This window comes from Amborella trichopoda, chromosome 4 (genome assembly GCF_054954075.1).
Source record: "Amborella trichopoda isolate Santa Cruz 75 chromosome 4, AtrichopodaSantaCruz75HAP2 v2.0, whole genome shotgun sequence".
Lineage (NCBI taxonomy): Eukaryota > Viridiplantae > Streptophyta > Magnoliopsida > Amborellales > Amborellaceae > Amborella > Amborella trichopoda.
Window position 1 is genome coordinate 12,012,568 of NC_142339.1, and position 14,544 is coordinate 12,027,111.

At 34.2% G+C, this 14,544-nt stretch overlaps 1 pseudogene across 1 annotated transcript; it reads left to right on the forward strand.

Moving 5' to 3' along the window:
• The first annotated feature begins 1,038 nt into the window (after window positions 1–1,038).
• On the forward strand, window positions 1,039–10,438 carry LOC110008349 (ABC transporter G family member 1-like; annotated as a pseudogene). Its single transcript, XR_016053966.1, has 5 exons — window positions 1,039–1,140; window positions 4,245–4,822; window positions 7,712–7,814; window positions 7,917–8,003; window positions 9,629–10,438. The product of XR_016053966.1 is annotated as an ABC transporter G family member 1-like (transcript).
• Window positions 10,439–14,544: the final 4,106 nt, after the last annotated feature.

The window sequence follows — 14,544 nt, forward strand, 5'->3', positions numbered from 1 at the left end:
CAAGGCTGTATACCCAGATTACCCATAGAGGTCAGCTGTGCAATTTAGTATGATAATTGGAATTCCAACATGTAATTTAATATGATAATTGGGATTACAAAATATTAGTGGGCTCTTATTAGTGCATAGCTCGAGCAAAGCTCATTTAATTGCAAGCTATTCCTTCGATGCCATTATATATGGCCGATCTTGCACAATCTCAGTAAAAGGTATCACTTAATTCTATTGGAAGATGCAGTTCTAGTGTGATAGCCCGAGAATTTATTTTTATACACAAATATAATTTTAATTTAAAACTCTAAATTGGGTGTGAATAAAATACTTGAAATTTTGGAAGGTCCAAAATAATGCGTTACAGATTGCATTATTTCCAGAACTTGGAATATGTGTATATATTTTTTTCGTATCCATACATTATAAGGTCGAAATGTTTAATTGAAGGTCTTCAGGCATCAAAATAACATTTTTTAACATTTTTCGGTGGGTGTTTGAGACACACCTAACTTATATATTGTAATATTGACACCTTATATAGATTTTTTTCCTTCTATAAACGAGTATGTTTAGTGGGGGCCTGCAGCCTCGTAAGCTATTATTCACAATAGATAGTTTTATTGTTTTGCTTTTTAAATTTCACAATTTAAATTAGAACAAATTCTATTGACTAATAAAATTAAAAATTTAAATTTTAAAATTTTAAAATTTTAAAATGTCATATTCCTTATCATACTCTATCAAAACCTCGCTTGTACAGCACCCCAGACGAGAAGGCATACCTTATTCTTTTTGATAGACTGAGCTTCCAACTTGTTCTCCGGTAGCCTACCGTAGGCGATGTAATCAACCAAGGGCTGGAAAAATCCTCTGCATCCTCGACCATCAGGCATCCCCGCGTGGTCGGTCTTTCCCCCAGATCCTCTGCAAGGAATTCTGTCTTTTCCCTGAGACGGCCGTTCTCGACCCGTCTCCATCCACGGCTCCAAGCTTGGATGCCAGCGTGGCAAGACAATCTGCGTATCTGTTTCGCGACCTGGAGACATGTCCGACGGTCGCATATTCAAACCGCCCCAACAAACGAACTGCCTTCCTTTTGTAAGGCAACAAGCGTGGCTCCTTAACCTGGTCAATCTCATTAATCTGGTTGGCCACCAGCTGCGAGTCCACATAGACCTCCAATCTTGAAACACCAACTAACAAGGCTAACTCGAGACCTTTTTCTTCGAAATATAAATCAAGGAGCTCCATATAGTTTAAGAATTTAAATTTAATGCATAAATAGATAAACTTTACTCATAAAAACTCTAATGTAGAAGGATAACGTATTTTCTAATAACCTATTTTCAAAATATAAAAATTTGCTAAAAATTATTAATTTCAAAAGTATATTTCTTATTTTTTTTAAATTAAGAACTTAACAAATAAAAATAAAATATTTACTGTAGACACCTCCTTAAAATTTTGGCTAAAAGAATTCTCATAAACTATGGCTTTAAATCCTTGCGGACCACACTAGCTTCATAGGCACACCATAGTCCACAGTCTCTAGGAATCGCTAGGGAATATTCCCTAAACCATCAAATCTAAGAAAATATTCCTAAATCTAGTCAAAATCTAACCAATCTAGAAAAAACAACCCAAATGTGTCTAAATATGTTATTATTGATCCAGATCTATCCAGAACAACATGCAAACCATCGAAAACCTCAAATCAGAACCACATAAACACCTTCAAATTGGATCAAACTACCATTAAAGAGATCAGGAAGCTGTCTAGCATCATCTAGGAGATTTTCGGCCAGATCAAGCCAGCACTACAATATGCTCTAGTTGGCCCAATGGGCTCACGATGCGATATTTCGCCACAAACCCAGAACTGGATCGAAATTTTTGGGAAACTATCTATTGTTCAAACCAGCGTTTTAAAAAACGCCGAGTTGAATCGGACTCGCCCGGTTCGACTCGGAAATCGTGAAAAGGGACCGGATCGCCCAAAAAATCAGAAATTATCCGGTTCTAGAGAGAACCGGACGATTCTGTACAGTGAATCGCCGATTCACTGTACGGTATCGGCAAGTCTGAATAGTAAATCGGCGATTCCATATGGAATTTTTTTTTTTTTTTTTTTTTTTTTTTTTGGTAATCCATGATAGATTTTTTTGTCATACTTGATCGATTTTTTTGTAATCCACGATCGAATTGTTTTTGTTTTTTTGCAATCCATGATCAAATTTTTTGGTTTTTTGTAACCCATAATAGAATTTTTTGTAATCCATGATCGAAATGTTTGTTTTCTTTTCTTGTAATCCATGATCGATTTTTTTGTTTTTTTTTTTTTTTTGTAACCCATGATAGAATTTTTTGTAATCCATGATCGAATGTTTTGTAATACATGATCGAAATGTTTGTTTTTTTTTTGTAATCCATGATCGAAATGTTTGTTTTTTTTTTTGTAATCCATGATTGAATTTTTTGTTTTTTGCTTTTTTTGTAACCCATGATAGAGTTTTTTGTAATTCATGATTGAATTTTTTGTAATCCATGATCGAACTATTTTTTTCTTTTTTTGTAATCCACGATTGAATTTTTTGTTTTTTTTTGTTTGTTTTTTTTGTTTGTTTTTTTTTGTAATCCATGATCGAATTTTATGTAATCCATGATCGAATTTTATGTAATCCATGATCGAATTTTATGTAATCCATGATTGAATTTTTTGAAAATTTGTGATTTTTTTTGTTTAATCCATGATCGAATTTTTTTTTGTAATCCATGATAAAATTTTTTGAAAATTTGTGATTTTTTTTTTAATCCATGATCGATTTTTTTGAAAATTTATTTATTTATTTTTTTAATCCATATTATTCAAAGAGAAAACGAGAGAGATGATGATTCTGAGGCCACCCTATCCCAGCCATATTATTCACATATCGAGTCCCAACAGCAACAGTGTACGAATGAGCACGAAATACTGTAAATTAAATGCTGAATGGCGGTTCATACAGGGAAAGAACATATCAATATTCGCATATTCATTCAAAAACATGAAAATTCTTAATGGAGTACCCTCATTTTTTATTGAATTCCTAAAAAACAATATTTATAATGAATTTTAATAATTTTTTCGAATTTTTTTTAAGTTTTACTCTGACCGATTCACCCGATTCCCGATCCGGATCGCCGATTCGCCGATCCGGATCGGTTTTTTGGAAGCCCGATCCGGGTCATCGATCCGTTTTTTAAACCATTGGTTCAAACTAACACTTTTCGATATTGGCCGAACTTTGGATTTTACTTCTGGAAGGTGTTTTTTGGGAGTATTCTAAAATCTTAAAACCTGTAGAGGTCTAATTACTTTGCCCAATCAACTAGTCAAATCCTATCATCAAGCCTAAAGATAGATTTACCCCCAATTCTAATTGGATTAGACACCAGTTTGAGGCCTATATAAACCCCTCTAGACTTTCATAAGTCAAAAGCTAAGAAAATTTTAGGAAAATAACCCAAAAATCCTTTAGAAATTAGAGATCTAAAAATCCTTTGAAAGGCACCGGAACATCTGTGGTCCATTTAGTGACATAAGAGTCGAGATAAACCAAGGAAAGGCACTGGGGTCGTGGTGGTAGCATCCCCACACCCAGTTCCTACATTGTGGTAGTCATTCCTACCATTGACACTACCAGTTAACACCTTCAAAATGTAACTCCAATCTATTGAAAAATAGGTAGGGGCTTGTCTTCTCCACTGAATTACCCAAAAAAAAAACACGAAGAGTCGAGATAAACCATAATTCTTGATGATGGGCACTCAACTCGATAGAGTTAATATCGACCTTTCATTATTTAGAAAAAAAAAAGAAAAGAAAAGAAAAATAAGGTAAGATAGTGGGGATATGGGAGGCCTTACCCTTTGGTAAGAATGGAGTCAAAGACTTCATCATAAAGATCGCTGGTACTACTGCTAAGGCCCTAACCCATTCTCAAAGTGGTAAGTAGAATGGAGTCAGAGACCTCATCATGGAGTTCAACAATATTACCACCAAGGCCTTATATCATTCTCATTATTTAGAAGACTATGCATGTTACTATTGTGCAAGATAAACCATGCATATCAGATGCAAGGGACCCATGAACATCAATCACATCCAATTTCTAATTATCATCATCGTTAGAGTCCTATCCCAACTATTTTCTAATATATATATATATATATATATATATATATATGCTCAATTATTTTTTGGGATATAGGCTTATGTGACCCAGGATGATGCGCTTATGAGCACTCTAACAGTATGGGAAGCGGTGTACTACTCAGCCCAGCTCCACCATGTCGAGCTCTCAAAAGAAGGGGAGGGCTGAGATAACCATTCAAGAGATGGGTTTACAAGACACAATGCACACAAGGATTGGGGGCTGGGGGGTCAAGGGACTCAATGGTGGCAAAAAGAGAAGAGTGAGCATTTGTATTGAGATCCTCGCGAGGCCCAGCCTTCTCTTTCATGATGAGCCCACTAGTGGGCTCGACAGTGCTGCCTCTTACCAAGTCATGACTCGAATTGCTCGTTTGGCCCAGCATGATGATCGAACTGTAGTTGCTTCGATACACCAGCCTAGTGCTGAGGTCTTCGGCCTCTTCAACACACTATGCCTGTTCTCCACTGGGAGGACTCTGTTTTTTGGCCAAGCCTCCGAAGCAAATGACTTTTTACACTCAATGGCTTGCCTTGCCCTTCATTGAGAAACCCATCGGATAACTTCCTCCACACCATCAACACCGATTTTGACAAGGTAACAGGAATATGTGATTTTAAAAAAGAAACGAGAAAGTAATGGGAATATGCATAAGCTCTCTATCTTTTGTGTATATGTGGGTAAGGTTTCGAATGGAAAGGGCGGGTGGTTGGGCTTGTAGGCTGAGTACCGTCAAGGTTGAAAACCCTTTACAATATTTATTTTTTAAAAAATACCTGATTGATACATAATTTAAAAGCATGCTCCCAATTGTAATTTGCAATCTTATGACCCCCTATTTGATACCAACCACTATTTTGATATTTTTCTGAAGAGATCAGCCTAGTGGCCCACTGGGCTCCAATTATTTTTGAGCCAGGCCAGGCCATCCCTTACCAGGCACTAGTGTGGGTGTGTGTTAGTCCGAGGTTGTTGCTTCCTTAGGATATTGAACAAGGTCCCGACGCCAAGGCAACAGAAGCTGCTAAGGCGATTGATATCTTAGTTAACTCTTACAATTCTACCATCGCCAACCAAGTCCTTGCTCTTGTAGCTGACATCTCCAAGTGGGTAAGACACACCTCTCTCTTCCTCTTTCTCTCTCTCTAGATTTTTTCGGATCGCGTTCGGACCCAAATCCTAAAAGTATTCATTGGATCGCAAATATTCAAATCTAGATCCAAATCCAAAGTCTATTATAAAGTTGAAATATAATTATATTATGGAAAAATTTTATATAGAGCCGAGGGTCTAAACAATCAAATTAGAGCCCACCTAAAAACTTTTACTAGAAGAGGTTGCTTTGATGCTCAAATATCATCAAATTGATCATCTCGGCATATAGATGCATGGACATGAGAAAAAAATATATTTCAAGTTTTAAAATACAACTACATCCTATAACTCATTTTTGGACTGTTAATTTTCAAGATTTTCAAGTTTTTTTTGCCTACCCTCATCACCGTCCAAATTTCATCTTGCGGTCATGGTTGTCCTATTTTTTATTTTTTTTCTACAAATCAGAATGGCCTGAAATTTGGAGTGTGTGTACATCTTACTGAGGCGCATCTAATAAAAATATAAAAACAATTATCCGTGAAAATAAAATTTACCAAAATACCCCCATAACTTTTCAGGGGTATTTTAGTCAATGTTTTACTTGTAAAATATTTTTTTTACATTTTTCAATGATTCCCCTATTTTTAATGACTATATGCTCCAAATTTCAAGTCATTCCTATAAGCAAAAATGAACAGTGATTTTACCTTCCCTCATCACCATCCAAAGTTCATCGCACGGTCACAATTGTCCAATAATATTTTATTTTTTATTTTTTTCTACAAATCAAAATGATATAAAATTTGAAGTGTGTATATATATTAGTGAGGCACACCTAATAAAAATATAAAAAATAATAATTCGTGAAAACCAAATTAACTAAAATACCCTAGAAATGCTTTTGGGGTATTTTTGTCAATTTTTTCATGTAATTTTATGATATTTTTCGTAGATTTCAGCTATTTTTTATGAACACAAGCTCCAAATTTCAGATCATTCTGATTTGTAGAAAAAAATGAAAAACAAAAAGTGAAACACAATCTGACTATCGTAACCATGCGATGATCTTTGGACGGTGATGAGGGTAGGTGAAATCACTGTTCATTTTTTTCTATAGGCGTTTTGTAGTCTCTTCCATATATATATATATATATATATATATATATATATATATATATATATATATATATGGAAAACTCTTCCCAATGCCTATAGGTGAAAATGAACAGTGATTTTGCCTACCATCCAAACTTCATCGCACGGTAATAATTCTCCGGTAGTTTTTTAATTTTAATTTTTTTTCTACAAATCCAAATTACTTAAAATTTGGAGCTAGTGTACATCTTAGTGAGGCACACTGAATAAAAATAAGAAAACAATAATTCGTAAAATATAACTTGATCAAAATACCATAAAATATTTACAGAGGTTCTTTGGTCAATTTATAGTTTGTGAATTATTTTTTTCATATTTTTATTAGGTGCGCCTCACTAAGATGTACACATGCTCCAAATTTCACATCATTCTGATTAGTAAAAAAAATGAAATTTGAAACACTACTGAACAACTGTGACCGTGCAATGAAGTTTGGATGGTGCTGAGGGTAGACGAATTGACTGTTCATTTTCGCCTATAGGTGTCTTACAATATATTTCATATGGGAAAGGATCCTATCAGCCCACGAGCTTACAGCTACAGTGTCAGCCAACGGCCCAAATTGAATCTGGGCCTGATCCAATGGTCACGACATCATTTCGTATTTGAATTTTTAGCTTTTTTTTTAAAAAAATAAAATCCAAATCACTTGAAGTTTTGAGCTTTTGATCATCAAAAATAGAATAATATAATAAAAATATAAAAAAATCATAAAATACAAATTGACCAAAATACCCCTAAAGTTTTTCAGGGGGTCTTTTGGTCAATTTATATTTTACGAATGACTATTTTTATTAGGTGCGCCTTGATGAGAAGAATGAATGCTTAAAATTTTAAGTGATTTTGATTTGTGAAAAAAATAAAAATTCAAATACGAAATGAGGTCGTGTCCGTTAGATCAACCCAGATTCAATCTGAGCCATTGATTGACACTGTAGCAGTCAGCCCATAAGCTGATATGATCTTTTTCCTCTCTCTCTCTATATATATAATTTTTAAAAACTGGGTCCGATCCGAATCGGATCCACCTATACCCGGATCCAACCCAAAAGCTTTGGATCTAAATCTTGGATCAATATCCGAATAGCATCCAAACTTTCAAAAGTTTCAGATTTGGATTGGGTAACGTTTTAGCCCCGACTCTCTCTCTATGTCTAACCCTTGAAAGATGTGTTATAGGAGGGAGAAGCATTGACAAGGAAAGAGAGCCAAGCAAGCTTTTTTACACAAGCATCCACCTTAACAAGAAGATCTTTTGTGAATATGTATAGGGATTTGGGTTACTACTGGTTGCGGCTAGTAATATACATTGCATTAAGCTCGTGTATAGGTACCATCTTCTTTGACATTGGCCACAGCTTTGGCTCTATTCAGGTTAGTGTGATCCTTAAGCTTCAATCAAAAGTTGAACCACCTTTGCTTTCTACCTCCTTGATACCATGGTTTTCTTATGTTTTTGGCTGGCAAATGTTGTAGGCGAGAGGGTCCATGCTCATGTTTGTTGCAGAATTCTTGACGTTCATGGCGATTGGAGGCTTCCCCTCCTTTGTAGAGGACATGAAGGTCCCTTTTAATTACTATCTTTGAGTTTTTCTTTTTCTTTTACAACTATAATGATGATCCAATAGAATGTAAAAATGATACCTCAATTAGAATACTAAAGAAGGCATCAAGGATTGGGGTACCATGAACCTATATCAAAAACTTAGAGCTTAGGGGTCGTTAAATCTGATAGGAAAATATTTATATGAAAAATATTTACATATGCAACTAACTTACATGAAAAAATTACTCATGCATTTTTTTTTTCTGTTTTGGTAAACATAGTTGGAAATAGGCAAAGGGAGAACAATAGAAATAGAACAAACATTGCAAATGTCAATTGCTAACTAATTAACCGCAAGCCTTATTCCTCCCAACTATATTGGTCAAGATTTCCATTAGATAGCTCCCCAAATTCATTTCACTGCACTCCCTATTTTAGATATGTTGATATGAAATGGCACGGAATAGGATTTGTAGCCAACCCTAAGTAGTTTGGATAAGGCTCTAATGATGGTATGAAATGCTATTTGAGTAACAACATTAACCAAAAAGATAAAGAATTCCACAAAAAATAAGACTAGAATGCTCGCATGTGTGCTAAATTTCCTACTTTTCTAAATTTTCCAAACAACTTATGAATTTAATATTCCTAAACTTTTGTTTGTTAAAATACATAATACCACATAAAATGAATGGGAAAATACCATTAAAGGGGATGAAATTTCTAATAAAATCATTAAAAGAAATCAAAATCATTTATATTAACATTTGATAGCATATTTTATGTTATCATTTCACTTAGATACATCCTCAAAAAATTTAAAAAATATCCATATTGCGCTTGTTCAGGATTGGAAATGAAGAATATGAAGGACATTTTAGTAATTTAACCCTCAAGAGACCCATCTGAATGATGAAAATATCTCAAGTTATTTTGTATTTACATTCTTCAGCATTAGTAATTTTGTGGAACAACTGGTTCTAGGTTTGTAATAGAATAATAAAAGGAAAATTGTCTCATGCGGGCTAGACCGCATGACTACATATGTCATCCAAAAAGACTAAAGCATCTATCTTAAAGATGGATACATGTAGGTGTTTCACCTAAAAACAATGGAAACTAACCATCAAAATATTTTCTTACTATAATTATTATTTCTAGTTTTTTAAATTGACTTACTTTTTTCATATTCATGATCTCCATGTTAGAGATTACATGTCCTTAAAAATTAAGCCCTAAACTCCATCTCAAAAATAGATATGTTAATAAGCCCGTATTTCTACATATGCGGGCTTGGCCGCATAGAAACCGGTTCGATAACAAAAATACACCTAGTTGTTCCGCACCACTAATTCCAAAGTTCCTTGTTTGCAGTGTGGAACAACTACAAGTATTTTCATAATTCAGGTGAAGTCTTTTAGAGGTCAAATGACAATTTATTTGAGAATTTTTTAAAAACTTTATAAAGAAATATCTAAGTGACAAAACAAATGCCCTAAAATACTAATAAAGATGATTTGACCCTTTTAATGATTTTATAAGAGGTTTGATATAATATTTGCCTCAAAATTAAATTACTCTTTAATAGCCTGAGATGCAATTAACTAGAGTCTCTCTCATGTATTGATTCTCGTTCTCATAGATCTTTGGGGGTGAGAGGCTAAATGGACACTACGGCGTGGGTACCTACATGCTAGGGAGCACCGTCTCCTCCACCCCCTACCTCTTCCTCACCTCTCTAATCCCAGGAGCCATCGCCTACTACCTGGTGCACCTTCGAGATGGAGCCGAGCACTTCCTCTATTTTGTTCTAATCCTCTTTGTGTGCATGATGCTTGTAGAAAGCCTTATGATGGTCGTTGCGAGTCTTGTCCCCAACTTCCTCATGGGCATCATCACCGGTGCCGGTATCCAAGCCATCATGATACTAAACGGTGGCTTTTTCCGATTACCTAACAACTTGCCTAAGCCCGTTTGGAAGTACCCAATGTACTACATCTCATTCCACAAGTATGCTAACCAAGGTTTATACAAGATCGAGTTTGAGGGTCTTACTTTCCCTAATGGCTTAGTCGGAGGGCGAGCCACCATAACTGGCGATAGCATTTTGAGAGAGACATAGCAAATGGAGATGGGGTACTCCAAGTGGGTGGACTTGGGCATATTGATGGGCATGGTGACTTTCTATAGGCTCATGTTCTTTGGCATCTCAGCGAGAAGGCAATGCCAGTGATGAGGGGCTTTCTGGTTCGGCATCGCAAGCAAGTGATAATGGTGTTGGACCCGGTGCCTTAGTCTCCTTGAGTAGAATTCGTAACGATTCTGTGCCAACTATATTATGGCTCAAAAAAAGAAAATGAATCTGTGCTGGTTGGATGTTAAGGTGAGGTCTGGTTTCATCGATCCTCGTTGACAGGGAAGTCATCAAGATGTTTTTTCTTTAATCCTTCTCTTTTTCATTTGTGCTTCGATGAAAGAGGCTGGTTTTGAGGTTATATTCTTGAGCATGTTAGGCAAGGGATATGTTTTTCTTTGCCCTTTAAATGTGTATGCATTCTCCTTTGGAATATGTATAGGAACATGTTTTCATAGGGCGGTAATTAAAGCCTCACATTAAAATTCACCAAAAAATACAGTTCTCGCGTCCAAAAACCTTAAAATCAATCATCGTGGCCTTCACTGTGAAAAAAAAAAACATTAGGATTGGTCATGAAATATAGGATTAGTTATACCTCCTTTCTCTCTCTCAATGAGCTCATGAAATATAGGATTGGTCACAATATGAGCCTCCCTTCTTTTTGCAAAGGAAATTGTTTTTATGGTCAAAATTTTAAAATGGTCATGTGTGTATTTTATATTTTACGCCCAGTTGTCATTTTTTGAGAGCTTGTAGTATTGTATTTTAGTTTTATTTTCTCTCAAATACATCCTATTGATGAGGTCAATATACGCCTCACTGCTTTTCTTAGGGCTATTTCTATCTTCGACAAAAAGCGAAATTGATAAAAAACCTTTCATTTTTTTTAGAAGAAAAAAATTTGACCTCAAAAAAATAATTTGACAAGAAAAATAATTGATAAGCGAGCCTTTCTTCCCAAGGGGATTCGAGCCAATAGCGTACTTGACAACCAATAAGCCAAATGCTACTTAGTGGTATTAAAAGTGCAAACAAAATATATAATATATTAATGTTTTAAGTTAATACCTTCACATTATCCCATATCGAAGAGGTAGAAGGAAGTTGTAGTGAATAAATACATCTTTGTAACCAATGAGGACAACACGTGCGAAGTGAAGAGAGTCACGTAGCGGGGTGTGCAGACCTTAGGTTTATGTACTTTTTAAAATTTACAAAATTTCCCATTAAAGAATAGACGGGACATGACGTCATGAATCAAAGAATCGGGAGAATCATGACGTCACATGGCGATTTACGGCATGGAATCGTCGGTTCTTCTCTAAAACCAGGCGATTTTCGATATTTCACTGGAACCGGCAACCGGTTCCCGAGTTGAATCAGGCGAGTCTGGTTCGACTCGCCGACTTTTGAATCACCGGTTGAGAGCCAAGGACTTAAAAAGGCCCATCTAGGGTAAGGAATTTTTGCCCATTTCACCACGTGGATGTGGAGTTGGGGGAAGCCATTCACATAAAGATGTGAGCAAGTGCCCGATTCCTGACTAGTTAGTTTTCTTTTCTTTTTTTTATTTGGTAATTCCATGGGGAAGAGAGGCCCTACCTTATGTTTTTCAAATAGATTTGAGGAGTTAGCTTTTTTTAAAAGGTATCAGTGAATGGTATCAACAGGATTGGAAACTACGACATGATAGCTAGGCATGGGTTTTTTTGGGTAATATAGTCCCTTACGCGTTTTTTTTCAAATAGATTAAGGAGTTAGCTTTTTTTCTTAAGGTGCCAGCGAGTGGTGTCAGTAGGTTTGGAAATCACAATATGTTAACTAGGTATGGGAGTGCTACCACCACAACCTAACCCTTTTCTTGAAAATATTGTAAGTTAGTGGAGATTTGGGGCAAAAAAATAAGTTTAAAAGGGAAAAAGTTAGCTCAGGGGGTTAAAAGATATAAAATTTAGAATATTTATGAGCCAAGATATGTTGTGAAACCTTAAGTCTATTGAGATATAAAACTTAAAAATGGGGGGTATGGAGATATTTTTCCTTGTCTTTTTAACTTAAGGTATGTGCATAGGGTAAGTCCTTCGGTGCAAATTTATGCTATTAATTCTCCTATAATATACTGAGAGTAGGGGATAACACTATTATGCTTTTTTCAGTGATCTACCTTGCTTCCTTCACGTGATAATAATCTTGAGTATAAGACGTCTCAAGCCATTCATGTTGATAATGGCCTTATGAAAAAGACAATGGCAAGGATAGCTTTGATCTTGCTTGTGGCCATTGTCTGAATCATAATCAGAGCTTGAGAGAATCAGATTTTCATCTTCTATTTCTCCTATTAGCATTTTTTCATCAAATTCAGAAGAGCTATCTGATGATTCTTCTATAATTAAGAAGATATTAACTAATTTCCTCTTGATACTATCTTTTATTTCAAGAGCATTAATTTTCTTCTTAACTCAACTTTTGTTTTTATAATGTATGTGTTTGTGTCCATATATATATATATATATATATATATATATATATAACACTACAAAATGCCTATTGGTAAAGTTCTACAGTACTTCACCTGCGGCTTTAACACTGTTCAAGTTTATCACATGGTCACAAATGTCTGATAGTATTTGAATTTTATTACTTTTTTAACAAATTATAATGATCTAAAATTTTGTACGTGTGGGCGCCTTAGTGAGGTGCACATGTATAAAATATAAAAACAATCATTTCAATATAAAAATTATGCAAAATACCCCTATAAAGTTTCAGGGGTAATTTCGTTATGTTATTTTATGCCTATTATTTTTTAATATTTTATTTTTGTACGACTTGGTCATATGTACGCATGCTCCAAATATTAGACAAATCTGATTAGTACAATAATTATAAAAATTCAAATACTACCGGACAACTATGATTGTGTGATGAACTTTGGATGGTGATGAAGTGTAAGTGATGTACTATAGAACTTCACCTATATATATATATATATATATATATATATATATATATATATATATATATATATATATATATATATATATATATATATATATATATATATATATATATATATATATACATATATATATATAGAAAAAGTTCTTGTTCGCCTATGTACGTACCGCTGCAGTAAACGGCCAATGGCGTGTGTGCATATTAGTGAGGCACATCTAATAAAAATATAAAAAAAATAATTTGTAAAGAATAAATTGATCAAAATACCCCTAAAAGTATTTTTGTCAATTTATTTCATGTCAAATATGTTTTTGATATTTTTCAGAGTTTTGCCTATTTTTGATGAATACATGTTCCAAATTTCAGATCATTGTGATTTGTAAAAAAAAATTGAAAAATAAAACAGTACCTTACATCCATGATTGTCAGATAGGCCCAAATTGGATCTGGGCCGTTTGGTATTTACTATAGCGGTACACGAATCGACGTACTGTAGCATCTTCCTATATATATATATATATATAGTAAGTTTTCCGTTGCTGTCGCATATCTTATCTGGTGCTATCGATATTGCTAAAAGTAAAGAAAAGGAAGAGGGAGTGGTTGAAAAGGGTTAATATATATAGTAAGTTTTCCGTTGCTGTCACGTATCTTATCTGGTGTTATTGATATTGCCAAAAGTAAAGAAAAGGAAGAGGGAGTGGTTGAAAAGGGTTTACTCGATATGGGCTTTTTGTCAAAGTTTATTCCAAAATCTTTTATGTAACTTTCATGGGTATAGTGGATTTCTGTTTGTCGTGCTCGATGATGTAGCCCTTCTGAGTGAACCATGTAAATATTCGTATTTTTATTGTATGTATTTCATACTTTATTTCTCATACTTTATTTGTCAAAGATTAACACATTGGGTTTAGAGCTTCCGCGCATAACAATTTTGATATAAAAAATTCTTAGGATTATCTAAAAATCCATTTTTATATCTAAGTATAAAATTTTAAACTTCAAAAATGGTTAAAATCAAGTAGATCTATAAATATATAAAAATCTTAAAAATAGACGGTCTAGATAATATTTTGCAAGATGCACTATTTTTAGGACTCAATTTTTTTTTTTTTTCATATTCTTACATCTCAATATCGAGATAATCAATTATAAGGTTTTTTAACGTTAAAACAACCTTCTATTATGGATTTTTGATGTGCATCTATAATTCTACATTTTTATGGTTACAACCTTATATAAAATTTTTCCTTTATATAATAGGTCGCAAACAGCCCATAGAGAAGGATGAAAATAGGTGATTCACCTACAACCAATTGTAACTAACGGTCCAAATGTTTCGTTAATATAATTATTGTTATTTTTCTTTTCTTTTTTTCATATTCGTGATGTCTACGTTAAAGATTATATATTAATTTTTAAAATTAAACTCAAATTATATTAAAAAAATGAGTAATGATTCT